Source organism: Pteropus medius, unplaced genomic scaffold (assembly GCF_902729225.1).
Source record: "Pteropus medius unplaced genomic scaffold, Ma_sr-lr_union100, whole genome shotgun sequence".
Classification (NCBI taxonomy): domain Eukaryota; kingdom Metazoa; phylum Chordata; class Mammalia; order Chiroptera; family Pteropodidae; genus Pteropus; species Pteropus medius.
In genome coordinates, this window is record NW_024347790.1 from 6,511,850 (window position 1) to 6,529,664 (window position 17,815).

Here is a 17,815-nt window from a genome sequence, read left to right on the forward strand (position 1 = left end):
GATCCTGTCCTCTTGGCAGGGGCATGCGAGGCAGTTATGTGGTATCTCTGGTGAAATGTCACGCCATTTGCTGTTTAACTTCTTTTGGAACTACCTTTAACAAAAAGGAAAGAAGGAGAAAATAGAATGAAAGAAATGTTTCTCTATCCTGATATAAGAGGCGCATACCCATTGTCAAAATACAACGATAACACTTCGTATAACAGACTCACGACGGGACCTGGTACGGAATACTTACCTGAATGCTAAGGGCCAAAAACATCTCTCAAACACTCCCCAGTTTCTTCATTTCTTTAAAATGGCTGGAGACCAACTGGTCTGTGTCCCTGGCTGACGAGGGGTGAGCTGTACATGGAGGCTTGTTTTACTCCACCAGCACTCTGAAGTAACAGGACCTAAGAACCACTCCACCTTTACCTGATGACCTGGGTCTCATGATTCATGATGTTACACCCAACACCAATGCTTTCACACAACCATCACACCGAGGGGAAGAGACAGCAAGAGTCATTTCACACTGGCAGACCCAAACCTTCCAGGAGCACGATGTAGCTGCCCAAAGGTGGAAGATTCTGCCCTGCTCCACAGCATGGACGACCTGTCCAGAGGGGACCCTTCATTTCCTTCAAAACCTTAGCTTCAGCAGCTGTCCACTAAGTCACACCGAAGAATGGTAGATTTTTTTCAACCTAGGGCATCGTCCACTTAAATCATCAATTTACTTAAATATAGCTACCTTTAGAAAATACTTGCAAATCATTTGTCTGATAAGGGATTGATATCCAGAATACACAAAGAACCCCTACAATTCAACAACAAAATTACGAACAATCCAATTTTAAACTCAGTGTAGGACTTGAACGGACGTTTCACCAAAGAAAATCTACAAATGGCCACTAAGTGCATGCAAAGATGCTCAACACCATTAAGCATTAGGTAAATGAAAATCAAAGCCACAGTGAGATACTGCTTCACAGCCTTTAGGATGGCGATTACTTAAAAATAATAACATGTTGGTGAGGATGAAACTGGAACCCTTATACGCTTTTGGTAAAAGGGTAAACTAGTGCAGCCACTGTGGAAACAGTATGGCAGTTTCCCCAAAAATTAAACATAGAACTACCGTATGACCTAGTAATTCCAATTAAAATTAAAGGCAGGAACTCCAACAGATATTTGTGCACCCATGTTCACAGAAGCATTATATACAATAACCAAAAGGTGGACACAGCTAAATGAATAAATGGATAAACAAAATGTGGCATATACATACAATGGAATATTACTGGGCCTTAAAAAGGAAGGAAATTCTGAAACATGCCAAACTATAAATGAATCTTGACGATATTACGCTAAGTGAATTAAGCCAGTCACAAAGGGACAAATATATGATTCCATGCATGTGAGGTACCTAGACTCGTCAAATCCATAGAGAAAGAAAGTGTATTGATGGTTGCCAGGATCTCGGGGAGGGAGAATGAGGAGCTGTTGTTCACTGGCTACAGTTTCACTTGGGGAAGATGAAAAAGTTCTAGAGGTGGATGATGGTGATGGTTGCACAATGGGAAGGTACTTGATGCCACAGAATTGTACTTTCTTAAGTGGTAACTTTTATGTTACATATATTTTATCACGATAAAGAAAAAAAGGATACATTAAAAAATACCTAGCCAAGTCCAAAAATGGTCTATATTACAGTACTAATTTTAAAATAAATGTAAGTCGTTAGAGCCTATCCAGCTTTTTGTTCTGAACAGTACTGAAAAATCATGCTTCACCGATCTTTCTTTTAAACACGAAAGGAAAAAAAAAAGAAATAAAATCTTTTTTCCATCATTCATCTTCCTCATATTCGCTGCATCGCAAGGTAAGTTTTAAATTGCTTTTGATAAAAGCAAATGTAAAAATAAAACCACTGTCATTTTGCAGCTGACGCTCTGTTGGTTCCAGCCCACATTGTTACCCCTTCTTCACTTTCTGCGCCTCACTTCCATCTCATTCCCGCATCCCTTAGCCCTGGTCCCTCTCACCCACACACCCAGAAAGTGAGAGGAAATCTCTCCTCTGGGGTTGACGCCTCAGACACAATAGAATTGCTAGACCTTTTAGCAGCCCAAGCTAACAGGTTCCCGACACCATTACTGACCACAAGAAAGTGTTTTAGCTCTTAGAAAAGCAACACTACAAACAGACAAAATAGCAAATAAAATAGATATTGAAGAGTCAAGATCATAGAAGGGACACAGAGACACTAACGTGAGAACACTGCCTCTCAACACGGGCACTATTCTGGATGCTACGTTTCGTAAGGAGTGGAGGGGAGGGCGGGCCTAGGAGGAAAGGAATGACTTCTTTGGGAGAGAAAAAAGAAATGTAATGGGGGGAAGTAACCATCAAAGCTGGAGGCTTAGCTCACATTTTACTTCTAAAATGAGTCCTAAAATGAACATGGCGGCATAAATAAAAAATTTTTTTTTTTCTTAATGATAGAAGAAAGGGCAAGGATGAGATTCCCGTGTATCTTAAAACCTCAACATTTCGTGTTACTCACCAAGTGTTCAATAGCAAGTAGAAGGTACTGTTTTTGAAATAATAAATCCTCCAAATTATTACAATGGACACTTTAACAATCAGAAAAAAAAAAAACGATGCTCTAAATAGAAAATGAAAAGATCACAGACTGTGATAATATAAACATGACCTTTTCCTACATATAATGGTTTGTGTTGTCTATACTATTTGCCAACCTAGGCCTTCAACACCTGCTCAGTGCACCTTGAAATACTTCTCGAATCTCAACACACACAAGCCCCATACTTCTGTTTTTATCAATGACCTGAACACCCATATGCAGAAGTATCTGTTTCCATGTCGTGCTCAGTTGGGCAGGCCTTCAACCATTTTGATGGCTTAATAAAGAAGAACCAACTATCCGAATTTTACAATGTGCCAAAGGAAGGTACATTCCCCAGATCGTTCTGTCTATATCCATCCAAGGAAAATATACTCCATCTTACTTTTAGAGAGACAGAGACAGGCAACTTGGGCAAAGCACTTCAAGAAGTTGCTGGCTTAGTGTTTCCACTTGCTGATTAGCCTGGTGCCACTTGGTGGCACTGTTGATCCCAGTTTGCTCCCTGATCCAGGGGATGGGTATGTCAACTGATCCAGCCATAATAATCTCGTGTCTCTGGCTCCATGAGGAACTTCATTAAACCCTGACAGCCTTTATAGAAACATCAGCGTGTCTATATTCCTATCACCTCCAGCTCTAAATGGTAAATTCTATAGTCAATGTCCCCCTTTTCAAACCCTTGCTCTTTCTCCAAATACAGAAATCCAACCTTTCCTTCAGGGTGCCTGCCTTCCCTACTAACTGTAGCCAGAGACTCCTATGGGGCCTGGCAGCCTGGGAAAGTACCTTGGGTACCATCCTGGTAGAGAGACAACTGGGCAGAGACTGGGAAAGAAAATGAGTTGGTGAAAAGGAAGTCGTACCACCATCTTGAAGTTTTAAAAAATACAATATAAAATGCAGAAGAAACAATGCTTGGCTAGACTTCCACTCGTGTGATTTACTTGGTAGGTGTTTCTTTCTTTTAAACCTCCCAACACACCTGCGTGAGCACCTTGTTTAGAACCAGGAAAGTAAGGTCCATAGGGTTAAGTGACTTGCTCAACGGCAAGAGCACAGTTGGGATTTGTGGGTGCAGGAAGGGAACCTCATCCTTTTCTCCAAGTCCCAACACCACGCTGTCTTGACATAACGGGCTATGCAAGGGCCCCCGACATAAATACGTACGGAGACCCAACAACCTCTAACCCACACCTGAGGACTAAAGCAGGGCAGCCTACCTCCTGGGAAGGTCGACGGTGCTTGTCTTCACTTCCCCACTTCCCCGCCTGCCCCGCAAACACATAAACACACTTTTAGGCTTCCTAGTCCTTCATCCACCTGTTCTTGATTCCTTCCACAATGCCAAGGCCGTTGATTTTTTAAAGACCTCAGTTACACAAACTTTTGAAAGAAGCCACACACACCAACACGCGTGACTGCTGTTTTGTTCTCCGCTCTCCTCGGGGGAGCTCTGCTTCTAGTGCACGTGGATTTTTTTTCCTTTTTGGTGTAACAAGGGAACATGACAGAAGACTTGAACACGCACAGCATAAAATTCTTAGAGGAGGAGCAGAAAATGGGCATTTTATATCAATAATTATTGTTATTGCTTTGAACAATAGGAGTTATATTCTTTAGTGGTGAGGATATCATGATATGATGCCTCAGCTAACTCAGATCGTAATCGTCATCAGTGAAGTATAAAACATAAGAAGATATTTCTAGTGGCTATGATCTTATTATCAGCATTTAGTTTATGATGCATATAAAATATAATTGACTGTAAAGTAATGATGCTGATCCTTTAACACACACCACAATGCGTATATGCAATAAAAGAATGCCATCACCTTCTATAAGATCTGGAATATTATATATTCTTGAGACTGCTCGAAACCCTTGCAAAAATTCCTCTTTTGATAATTGCACTCAGTGCCTGAGACATATACTTTTGATTCTTCTTGGTTAGGGTAGATATTTATACTTTGAGGATGAATTTCATTTTCGGAAACAGCTGAGTCATTTGGAACTAAATCTAGCATATAAACTGAAGAAAACTAAATCAAAAATAAGATTCATTCATTGAATGATTCAACCAATATTGTGTTGGATGCTATACAACATGAAGCTAGTCCCAGCTCTTAGGGGTTCACAGTCTAGAAGAGAAGATGAGTGTGTAAATAAATAACTTTAATAAAAGTGACACAATTTCCCCCAAAGATATTTAAGCAGCTATGGTTGCTTTTAAGTAGTACTGGAGAATAACAAGGCCGGGTTTCTAGATTGGTTCATAAAGCAGGAATAAAAGCTGTTCCAGAAGGAAATGTTCCTAACCCATTAGAACAACAGCAGACAACTTGGGGGGAATGAGTGTGCAACCTCCAGAAGGGCTATTCCTGCAGAAGATGCTCGTCCAGATAGTAGTTACATTCTGATAGTAGTTACTTTTGCTTTGATCCAGGGTTTCTTTAGAGTTACATCTACGGACCCCGACGAAGCTGTTGTCATGGGCTATGATACCAAATAATAAGAAATCTTTCTACTCTGTTTCCTAAGCTGGCCTAATTCAACGTGGCCGTGAAAGGGAAGAGGACAGTGGCCCGGCACAGGACGGCAGAGCCTCCCACAGGAGGGGCGAGAATGGCCAGCCGCGGTGGCACCAGATTTATTACATACTGGATTTGGTCAAATAAATAAACGTACAGAAGATGGCAGGAACCAGATTTCTCGCTGTAAGAGACGAGAGTTACAAACACAGAAAAGGGGAAAACTGGAACTGGAGATACTGATGTGAACTCATAGGTCTAGAAATCAATGATATTATTTTCTAATAATTTCCCATTTCTAATAACCCAAAGCAAATTACGGATTCAGTGCAATCCTTAGCAAAGTTCCAATGGCATTTTTCACAGAAACAGAACAAATAATCCTAAAATTTGTATGGAACCACAAAAGATCCCAAATAGCTAAAGCTTTGGAGAAAAAAAAGAACAAAGCTGGAGGCATCAGGCTCCCTGATTTGAAACTATATTTCAAAACTCTAGTAATTAAAACAGTACGGTTTTGGCATAAAAACAGATACAATAAATGGAACAGACTAGAGGGTCCATAAACAAACCCACACACATATGGTCAGTTAATTTACAACAAAGTAGCTAATAATATACAACTGGGAAAGGAGAGTTTCTTCAATAAATGGTGCTGGTAAAACTGTACAGCCACATGCCAAAGAATGAAACTCAATCGCCATCTTATACCAGACACAAAAATTAACTCGAAATGGATTAAAGACTTGAATGTAAGACCTGAAACCATAAAACTCCTAGAAGAAAACATGAGTGATAAGTTCCTTGACATAGGTCTTGGTGATGATTTTGTTTAATCTGACACCAAAAGCAAAAATAAACAAGTGGGACTACATCAAACTAAAGCGCTTCTGCGCAGCAAAGGAAAATATCAACAAAATGAAAAAGCAATGTACCTACCACATGGGACAAAATATTTGCAAAAAATATATACCTGATCAGGGGCTAATATTCAAAATATATAAAGGACTCATATAACTCAATAGGAAAAAGAAAAACAATCCAATTAAAAAATTGGCAGAAGAGCTGAATAGACATTTTTCCAAAGACATACAGATGAACAACAGGTACATGAAAAGATGTTCAGCATCACTAATCATCAGGGAAATGCAAACCAAATGCAAATCAAAACCTCACACCTGTTAGAATGACTATTATCAAAAAGAAATATGTGTTGGCAAGGCTGTGGAAAAAAGGGAACCCTTGTGCACCGTTGGTGGGAATGTAAATTGGTGCGGCCACTATGGAAAACAGTATGGAGGTTCCTCAAAAATTAAAAGTAGAACTGACATATGATTTAGCAATTCCACTTCTAGGTATTTATCAAAAAAAAAAAAAATGCTCATCAATACAGAACAGACTGGTAGTTGCCAGAGTCACAGGGTAGCGGAATCCATAGGGGAAATGGATTGAAGTGAGTCAAAAGGTAAAAGAAAAAATAATAATAACAATTTGGGGAGGTAAGAGGTGGTAATACATGAAATTTAGCCATGAGTTCATTGTTGAAGTTGAGTGATACTAAATTGAGTTCATTATATAATTCTTCAAAAAAAAGAATAATATTTAACATGCACATTCAAATACATGTATTTCCTAGCTCTGTCCTCTGAGAGGGCAATACCCCAATAGCGACTGGCATACCTAATGCCCTAATGCTTGGTTTCTAAATACCATTCATCGGTAAAAGGAACCAGAGATTCCTGGAGAAATGGTCGATTCCAGGGATAGACAGGCAAAATATCAGATGACCCCGAACATCTTAATGCGCCAGAAAGTAGGGAAGTGCCCCAAAAATGATAGAATTGTGTCAAAAAAAAACACAGAAACTTGCTTGAAGGGGTTCACACTAGCCAGGTGTAGGATAATTGAAGGGTCAAAATAAATAATGATAGTAATGGATTATAACCACTGAATGAATAGAAAATCCTAAGTCTATACTGATAAGAAATAAACAAATGAACAAATTAAAAGTTTGATGAGGACCAGGACACACACTTAGTCTCAAAAGACTCAACAAAATTCATATTAATTACAAAAAAAAACAAAAACGTAATTTTATAGTGGAGAAGTCTAGCTAGCAGACACAACCTTAATCAAGTGACCAGGGTGAGCATCCTCATTAATGGGACAAATCAAAATGTGTCTCACCTGGTAGGATGTAATGAAATGACTACTGCACCATATCCATGAAATCCTTGCCAACGACACCTAACTTGAATATAATCATGACAAAATATCGACCAAGTTCAAATTGAGGAACATTAGCTAGCCTTCGAAAGTGTCATGAAAGTCACCAAATGACTGAGGAATTGTTCCAAGTTGAAGGAAGCTAAAGAAACATGTCAAGTAAATACAGCATGTGATTCTAGACTGCCAGCTTCTGATCTAAAGGAATATTATTGGACAACTGGCAAAATCTGAATGGGGTCTAAGGCTTAGATGACAGTGATAAATCAATATAAGCGTCCTGATTTTGATGGGTGTACTGTGATTATGTCGGAGAATGCCCTTGCTTTTCAGAAATCCAGGTGAAAATATTTGGTGGTGATGAGGTAGCTTGCTCTCAAAGTGTTCGGCAGGGGAAGAAATGTTCTTTGTATTATACTTTAATATTTTCGTAAGCTTAAAATCCTTCCCAAAGAGGTTAAAAGAAGAATGTGTAAAAAGAGTAGAATAAATGGTTTGACTCTGCAACAAAGCCACTTCCTCACCCCACTCCTCAGCCCAGCTTGACCCTATATATCAGTGAATTAGCAAAAGGAGGAAAAAAATACTACAACTTTCACAAAGATCATTAGATAAAATACATTTTATTTTAAAAGGAAAAAATATGAGAAATGCAGGACAAATGTACCATTTTCTTGTTGACTTGTACCAAAGACCACCACGATGAGAAGAAACCTAACACTTGCCAGAGGCCATCAGAGCCCCTTGGGTATAAAAGCTTTGAAGATTTTTATAGCATAAGAATATAAAATAAGTTAGGAGGGCCTATCAGGGCAGAGCTGGAGTGGCACAGTTTCAGAACAAGCAATTGTCTATTTGAATTGGTTTCACAGATGGGCCAAAAGGAGCTGCATAGCTGTGTATTTGTCCAGGAAGTCCCTGTAGACCTACTTCTGGGCATGGATCCCGCCCCTGTCCCCCAGTCATCCCCCTCACAGTCGTGATTTGTTTCAGGGGTACTCTGAGACCCAAAAGGGCAAATCTGAGTTCTTTCCAAAATGTTTATACAATGCTAGAGGAAAGTTCTCTCTGGGCACTGTGGCCATTAGCTCTTTCTATGATTTCAATAGATACTCTGGTACCCTTCCAGAGCAAACGGTCCCTTTCTTACCAAAGCCACCATGGACTAGTGTCTCTTATTGTCCTCAAAGAATCATGACAGACACCTGTCATCTTGGAAAAAGAGAGACCCTAGTGTAAACTGGTGACCTGAATTTCCGGCATCAGGTCCCATGTGTTTGCATACCACATGCTGGTTTCCAGTCCCAGAGGGGTGGAGCCAGGAGAGTCAGTCCTGGAGTCCAGAGAAATGTGAGTGGTCTTGAGGTGTCCTCGAATTTCTCTGCTCCCTTAATTTAACCAGGAATGGCCAGCTCTGCACCGTGTATCCGCTGAGGGTCCGAGTATCAAATGCAGTTGTATATATTGTCGTCTGTTCCCCCAGCTACCGTGTTTGTATGGCTTCTTTCCACAGTTACACCTTAACTGCTGTGTGGCCAAGAACTCACCTCCCTCTCTCTCAGGACAAATCGCCAAGTAGACACTCAATAAACATGACAGCATGGTTTTCACAAGTAGAAAAAGTTCTCGTGAAACCTCGAGGCTCTTATGAAAAATGAGAGTAAAGACAGCTGAAGAGTTTCACTATAAATTCACAAAGCTTTATTCGGGATAGACAGCCAAGAAATACTGAATGAATGAAGTAACCTTGCCTTCCACCTCCTGCGAGATCGCCAGCAACACTGGCGCCAAAGCACAGAGGTCGTGCACACCAGCACGGGGCGAGCCTGCTTGCTGCCAAGCCTTGACGTGACTTTAGCACCTGGTCTGGTCATGGTCCTTGGTCAACTCATTAGGAAGCCTGGTAGGGAGTTCATGCATGGCTGGCCCCATCGCACATGAATGCTTTTCAGAAAAGAGACCAGTAGGTTTGTGCAGAAAAATGTGAAAGGGTCATGCCAATCTGATCCCCTCTATCCTGCAACAGTGTCACGGTGCTTGTCACGCTCACTGTGCCTACACTGCTTCTTCCTAGCCACGGACACGTGGGAGACCAACGGCCACAGATTCGGTACCAGTCACCTTCTAAACTGCCTGACTTTCATGTGGGGATCCGTTTTACTTCTTACGCGACATCACGTGCTATTCTTGAAATCTTCAGATTTCTTACAAAAACATGATGTATGCCAGACATTTCTAAGTCACATCAGCTTTTTTCTCACTGTTTTAGAAACACTCAATTTTTATAACAGTGTATTTTCAGTTAATACATTTTCAAACAAACATGTAAATGCCCCTTTAATTAATATATGAAAGCCATTTTTTCTCCATAAACATTTAAATGTTCACATTTGGTTAAGTAAAATTTTATTCTCATATGAATACATGTATATTCATAGTTGTGTGTTCTATTATATGCAATATGTATATTGTATGTAATATATGTTATATATACATAAACCTCACAGCAACTAGGCAACCACATGAAAGGAGGCAAAAATATGTCTCCCACGTTGGCGTCTTACTCTGCACATAGACGAGTCACTCAGACATCATGAATAAACATAAAAATATTTTAGATATATTGGGGGGTATGGAAATCTGCACTATTTCAATTAGGATTTTCTTAAAATGGGCTACATACTTTGCCTTATCTTCACAATATTTCTTTGATACAGTATATTTTTTAAAAATCCATCAGTATGGTTCCACCTGGCAGAATTTAGTATTCTGTTGGTACACTGACATAGAAAATGAAGAAAAGAAATGGAGCAGTACTCCTGCTTGTGCTTCCTCATAATTTTCACAGGAATTTAAAGCTTCAATTCTATGCTATTTATCATCAGGGCCAATTTCAAGTAGATATGACTTACCATAATCCATTCTTAAAAGAAAAAGACACATGTGGAAATCAGTCAGAAGCTGGAAGTTTAAAATAAATTAAATGACTTGGTGCATTCTGAAAAAGGCTAATCAATTTCTGTACTGAATCTGACCATCTGCAAAACAGAAAAACCACTAAACCACTGTACATAGATACTGTGTCTCTGGCAAGATAGGCTGTGGGAACAAACAAACCATACTTATCAGTGTCACCACTGACAAGTGTTTTTTTTTTTTTTCTCACTCATGCTACACATCCAACATGAATCACCTAAGGGTCTACATTCTCACCCTGGGATCCAACCATCTATCTCGATATTGTCAGCCTCCTGGCAGAGGGGAAGAGATGGAGAGCTCCTTACTGGCTCCATAAAACTTCTGCCCAAGAGTCACACACATCACCTCCGCCCTCATCTCACTGGCCAGAGCAAGTCGCGTGGCCAGTCCTGAGTGCAGCCAGGCAGGAAGGTACAAGCCTCCTCCAGGGAAGGGAACTATGGGAGGGAAACTGGAATATTTGGTAAACAGAAATGTCGTTGACTACAGTTTTCATGAAAGAAGGGGTGCAGATATCAGGCGTGAGTGTCGTCGGCAAAGAATAATAACAGCAGCCCTCCCCACAGATGATGAACTTTACCTCAGAATCTCTCACCCTGACATCCCAAACAGCCACCACCAACTGACTAAGGTTGGCAAGTGGGTAAAAAGATTTGCCAGCCCTTCTTTAAAGAGTCAAATAATCCAATGTTGAGGGTTCAGGGAAGACTTCCTAAAAGTCTTCTGAGGTGAACATGAGCGGCATCCCAACCAGGTAATAAAGAGGGAAAGAGTGTTCAAAGCAGCAGCACATGGAAAGTTCCAGAAGTGAAATGATGTGGCACAAGATGAAGTCACACAGCACTCTCAGTGCCTGAAGTCACCTGGTGACAGAGAGTGAAAAAATGAGACACGGCAGGTGCTGAGAAAGTCCAAGCGATTTGACTGGATCGAGTGGGGATTGAGGAAAAAGAAACCGAAGCTGACATTTGGATTTTGGGCTTGAGCATCTGGATGATGCTGACATTCAGGAATGAGACATACGGAAGGAGGAACGGGTCTGTGGGGGAATATGAGGCCAGTCTCAGGCACGCGAAGTCTGAGTTGTTTGTGGGATGTGAATTTAGACACGTAGTAAGGCTTGTCCAGGGCACAGCTAGAACTCAATGTGGAGATCTGACCTCCAAAAACAGATATGAGCATCATCAGCTAAGAGAGTAATTAAAGTGCTGGGTCTAATGAGATTGCTCAGGGAGTAATTAGAGTGAGAAGCACGGGGGACAGGTCGGGGCTCAGAGGGACACCACTGCAGGGAAGGATAGTGGTGAGTGTGGAGACAGGAAGCCTGGGCAGAGAGACCAAGGAAGTTGGGCCTGGATAGGTGATGCTGGTGACCTGTGAAGAGCAGGTAAGCATCCACAGGAGTGCGGACAGGGGAGGAGCCATGACTAGAAGGGTGAATGGGAGGTGAGAAGGCAGAAACTGTCTTAACTCACCAATACACTCCAGTGACATCAATGTCTTCCTTTGACACCCTCCTAAGCCCTGCTTAGATATAATCAAATGCTCCTCAGAATAGAAGCCCCATTAGAGTTAAAATCAGAAGATAAAAAGTGTTTTCTAAAAAAAAAAAAAAAAAAAAATTCATATGGTTCTAATATTCCAAATAATCTTTTGCAGCCTTGTGTCTTCTTTTAAACTTAAAAATGATTACGCATCACCTTTTTCAGTGTGGCAAGGATACAAAGTGGATGCATTGCCTCTACGTTGATGACTCTTCAATTTGTATTTCCAGCCCAGGTCTCTCTGCCCCAAGTTCTGGCTGTCCCATTGAATGTCCCACTCACCACTCATATCGTTATAATCCAGCCACAGCCGAATTCTGCATCTCTGTGAGCCCTGGGAAGATGGAATTCCTGTCCAGTCAGACAAATATGGTGCTAAAGTTATTCAACAGCCACAGTCTCTGCAGTGAATTGCTTACAGAACAGTATTTATCACCCCAAGAATCACTGCCTAGTGAAACTGCAAGCACAGATTCTTGCTATAAACAAAGATAATGTCTATGTTCTAAGTCATAAGTATATGTACATTCCTTCCTTGCTATTTTCCCTTAACTATAAGAATACACTTTTATAATGAACATATTAGTCACATTACATTTTTGTTCTAGTCCTTACCCACCTCACTGACCTGTGTTACACCAAGCCACCTGTGGCCAGACGCCAGCTTTCAGAAATTAGAAAGTTAAATGTCCTCCCTACCTGCACCCAGATTTGTCATTAGCCTTTCCCCACTTGGCTCAGAACTCACAGCTCCTGCTTGCTGCTCCCTGCTGTTCACCTCCTGCTGTTCAGTCTAGATACATTTCTCTACTGAACTTTAGATAGACATAGCCAACTAACTGGCTGGCACACAGACCCACTCAGACATCCTACACAGACTTCAGATTCACATGACCAAAATCAGGTTCATCGCCCACTCACAAAAAAAAAAAAAAAAAAATGTCCTCCCCCACATCCCATCACCAACCAACCAGGCAGCCCGACTAGAACTTCAGCATGACTTTGGCTCTTCCTTCTCCTCCACAGCCTAAGGTCACCTCCACCTCCTGAATCTCTCTCAAATTGGTCCACGTATTTCCCGTCCTACCACCACTGCCTGGGTCCCAGCCTCCATCCTTTTCCTGGGCTCATTAAAAATCCCCGACTGGAAGCAAGGAGACAGAGCAGTAGTTCACAATTACCTAAGAAGACGTTCAATGTCTACGAGTACAATTCCATTGTTGTTGGGGGAGGGGTCTTATACTATCTCAGTTATATAACATGTTCCTGTTTGAACATTTGAACTTAGACCCTTATTTTCCTCAAAAAAAAATCTTGAGATTGTTTAATGAGGCTGTGACATTTCAATAAATGGAAGAAAGACTAAAGGATCAAAGATCCTAGCTAGAGTTTATGTTTTCCTACTGCAAAGAAATAGTGCAAGACTAATGGGCAGCTTACAAAACACAGTGTAAATACAAAACACAAACACAAATCACCTCTTTATCTAGTTAGCTATCGGGTGCCTTCAAGTTCTCCTCTAAAATTTTCCCCAAATCCAATCGTTGTTCTTCTTCTCTCCAATGCTTAAATTGCTACCTTAGGATAGTTTTTCCTCACCTTATATTTGTTACTGATATTTTATCCATAATTAATTGCATCTTACTGCATGTCATTTATCCAACTTGTTAAGGTCGATTTGAATTCTTTCATATTTTACAGAGTATCAGCAACTCCATGAAATCTGCAAAGTTGATGTCATGTTCCCCAATTCTTAATCAAGTTACCTACAGATATATTAAGCGGAACTAGTCCCCAGGTGCTATCATTCCTCATATAACTTCACTGACTATAGAAACAATGACAAATGTTCTATGCATGTGACATTCATTCATTCACTCAAATACCATCACTATAGTTAAAAGAAAGTAACAGCTTTACTAAAATTAAGATGAACACGGTTACTATCATTTCAATATTTACCAATTCTTTTCTTCACATATAGGAGGTAGTTAGATTAGTCTAATGCCATTTATTTATGTAAAACTCATTTGGTAACTAGTCTCCTCTAGAAATGATAATTAATTACTTGACGATTTATTTCATGAATTTGATGTTAGGCTGACTTGTCTGTAATTCCCATGGTCAATCTATTTGGCTGTGTATTTTTTAAGCCGGTCACAATATTTAACATATTTTAATTCCTAGAGACTTCTCCTTATCGCCATAATTCAAAAGTAATAATAATGATGACTCGCCACCACAGTGGCACCTGCCAGTCCCCTCAGTACCCAGCACGCCTGACACAAACAGTTCCAGTTCTTCAAAGCACTTTTTAACTCTTTTTCCATTTTGACTCTCTTTACTTTCATCAAAACTGGGAACTGTTCCAAAGCCTTCACATCTGATATCTCTCATGAAGAGAGAATTGAATAAGACATTAAAAGCCTCTGCCTTTTCACCAGCTTCTGTTATCAGTTTTGCCGGCCTGTCCATCAGGAAAGCATGCCAAGGAACTGCTGAAATTATATTACAACAAAGTCTTTCTGAAACTTGCAGTAACCAGCCCATATGGACAGGGTCCAAAGTGGACTCACAGTATATGCTCTGATGTGGGGAACGTTCACGAAGAGAGAATAAGAAAGAATATAGATTGCCTTTTTCAATGTATTAGATTTTATTTTGCCTCTCGGCTTCACGTGCACCTTCCAAGAGAAAGGAAAAAGAGCGAAGACTTTTTAAAGAGCATTTCTATTTATTTAAAATCAGGTCAGTCCATTTTTCACTTTAACACAGGCAAATGAAGATTTTTCGAGACTCCGTCTCCTTTTACCTGGTTGTGTCTACCATGGTGACTCAGAGGAGAAGTATTTGGCAAAGATGTGCATGGTGGTGCCGGGGTCTACTGGCCCAGCATGTTTGAGGCATTTTATTAGACGGCCGTGAGCTGGACAAAATTTTACAGATGGAAAGGAAAGAAAGTGGTAGGAAAAGATGGCTTCCAGTCTTTCTTGGTTTGCTCCTGTCTCCTCCTCCCATCACACAGCGCTTCAAAAGAACCAGGTTCCCAGAGCCAAGTTCATCAGGCGCTCCGTGAACAGTGAAAAAACTCCATCGGTGTTTATCCAGCCTGCTACGCCCGTGAAAACGGAATAACGTTTCCAAATTGCCACTCTTGCCAACAAGCTGAAACAGGAGAAAGAATGTGCAACTCTATGTGGTCAAAATGTTTTAAGTGCTTTCTTCAAGATTAAAGAGTGTTGGTAGAAGCCATGTAGGGCCTCCTTGGCTTCTGTATCCATAAATCTCTATCTTGATCAAATATCTCAGTTCACCCACTAGGAGAAGAGAAAAATATTTCTTCCTGAAAAATCTACAGCTTCATACACAAATCACTACACTTCTTATGAAAATCTTTTTTTTTTTTTTAATGTCCTAGACTGGTTTTCTAAGCTTCCACTGCATATGTTATTCACACTCCATGAATCACACCAAAGTTCTCACTGATCTTGTATTGTACAGAGGTAATTTTTTTTCTTAGAACCAGGAAACATTTTGTCATTTTTGTGAAAGGCCATTTTCCTTTCCAAGCTTTCCTTAAAAAATTCTATTTGTCTGTAGTTTGATACTTTAAGCATCATTACTCATCTTTATTTGTTCTTATAATTTCTTAAAGAAGGTCTAAGGTCTAAAGAAGGCTTGAAGTGAGCTGCTGTTTAAATTCTGTCCCTTCTCCAATGTCACTCTTTGGTGGTATTATGTGTTCTACATGTCCCTGTTAACATCAGATGACCAAGTAAGGTCACCTCTTGTCTTCCCAGCCTCACATAGCTGAAAGTGAATTTCACTGAACAAGGTTCAACAACTGGAAGATGACAACATTGTAGAAGACACTAGAATTCTTCCCCATTAACTGTTCTTAACTGCTGGTAAAAAAAAAAGCTAGGGCCCACGGACAGAACCAGTGGCTGCAAAAACCCAGAAAAGGCTCCTACTAATTATATAAAGGGATCTAAAGTGTAGGTGTCCCTATGATTTATATTAGTGCAACCAACCACCTGCATTAAAGTCAATGGGAGTATTCGTTTAAAATACAGGTTCCAGAGCTTCGTCTCAGACCAACTGTATTGGGATCTAAGAGGTGGAGTCTGAGAATCAGCTCCCTAGGCTATACTTAAGTCCACCAAAATTTCAGAACCCTTCCCCTAAAAGGGCTTAGTCTCACAAATGTTCTACCCAGCACATTTATCCTGTGACTGGTCGAATGTGGAGACACTTGGCCAAGGTGTGGATTGAGTTGGGGAAAATCTAATCTAAGAGAAGCAGGTAAAAAGAACAATAAGGAGATCAAGGTCAGAATGAGAAATCAAAAAACTACAAGTTCCCCTAGACATAGAAAGTTCGTTTAATTCTAAAATCAACAAACTTTTGGAAAACACTGAGTTAAGGATGTTAAACTATGATGTTAGCATATTTCTACCTTTAAAATCAAACCACTAAACTGCTACTCCAATTAAGGATTTTGAAGCAAATCAGATTATTATTTAGAGCGTAAAATAATATTTAACGTATATATGCTGAAGTATGGAAAGTATGACTCAAATCAGAATGGCAATTGTCTCTTAAATCTTCAACTTTTTTTTTATATTAATTCACTTCAAATTGAATTTAGAATACTGCGCTCAAAAACAGAAGGATACCCCAAGGGTGTGTGTCTCCTGGCCACGGATGAGCTTCATTCTGTCTCTGTCACAAGTAATCTATGGACGTCAGCTTTTTGAGATTGGGACAGGAAAGATTTGGAGTTAGCTTTTCCTATCTCTTTCTCCCACCTGTCATCACAGTACTCTAGAAAGAGAAAGGCCAGAACTAGAATGTAAGAAAACCTGGGTTCTGGTCTCTACTAATCCTCTAACTAGCTTAGAGAAATCATTTAACCTCGTAGTTTACGGCTTCCTCATCAGCACAATGAAGAAGTAAGACCGGATTAACTTCTGGCTCTCACATTCTAAATGTACCATTTAAAACAACAGTGATGCTGTGCTTTTTTTTAAATAGGACAGAACTCATTGGCATCTCGACTTATTTTCCTCCAAAGAGAAATGTGCGTGTCAAAATGATCCTCTTGTTAATACTGTGACAAAAAAAATATCCTAAGAGAAAGAAATAAAATCTACCTTGGGTCTTCGGAAATCAGTGAAATTCTAAGACCCTCTTCCTTCTCTTCCCTCCACCCACCTTGGCTCTCTCTTTACAAATAGCGTAACACTATTTGCAAACAAAATTTACTCCTCGAAAGAAAAAAAAAAAACACCTTTGTTGATGGCAGTATCTTCAGTTAGTCTGAAGAACGGAGTAGTCACACAAGTTTTTAGAGCTACTTGATTTTCAGTGCATATTTTTAACAGAGATTTAGACTGGTTTCTTCACATCAGCCTACCTTTCCTTGTCTTACTTTTCCCCTCGCTCTACGCCCATTGATTTCATCCTACCTCCCCCATTGGTTCCTCTACCCTTCCTAATCACAGCCTCAATAACCTGCAAGCTGTCCTTACAAACAAAAACGTGATATATCTCTCAGCTTACATTTCACTTAAATACACTTGTAGGAGTTTTAACTTCTCAGATGCCACGATTTTGGAAACTCTGGCCCACGCATTGCCAATTCTTTGCCATTTACAAACAAAATTTACAGTATCTCTTTGTTGCCTCTTAGCAGATAAAATGAACCCAATAATACAGGATGTCCCTTCCCTTCCCTATAGCGATAGGCCTGCCTCCATTTCAGCACTGCTTAAACCAGGCCTTTTGTGTATTGTCAGGCTCTGGGCTCTGCCTGTGCTATTCTGGTTACATCATTACCAACAAAAGATTTACAAACAGGTTTCCATGGCAAGCGACAAGAACAAATGAAAAAGTTCAAG

General features: G+C 40.2%; 1 protein-coding gene across 3 annotated transcripts in view; it reads right to left on the minus strand.

The window, feature by feature from the left end:
- LOC120614661 (LIM zinc-binding domain-containing Nebulette-like) overlaps positions 1-17,815 on the minus strand; it is a 164,561-nt gene that overhangs the window by 97,155 nt on the left and 49,591 nt on the right. The gene's annotated exons all lie outside the window — the stretch shown is intronic.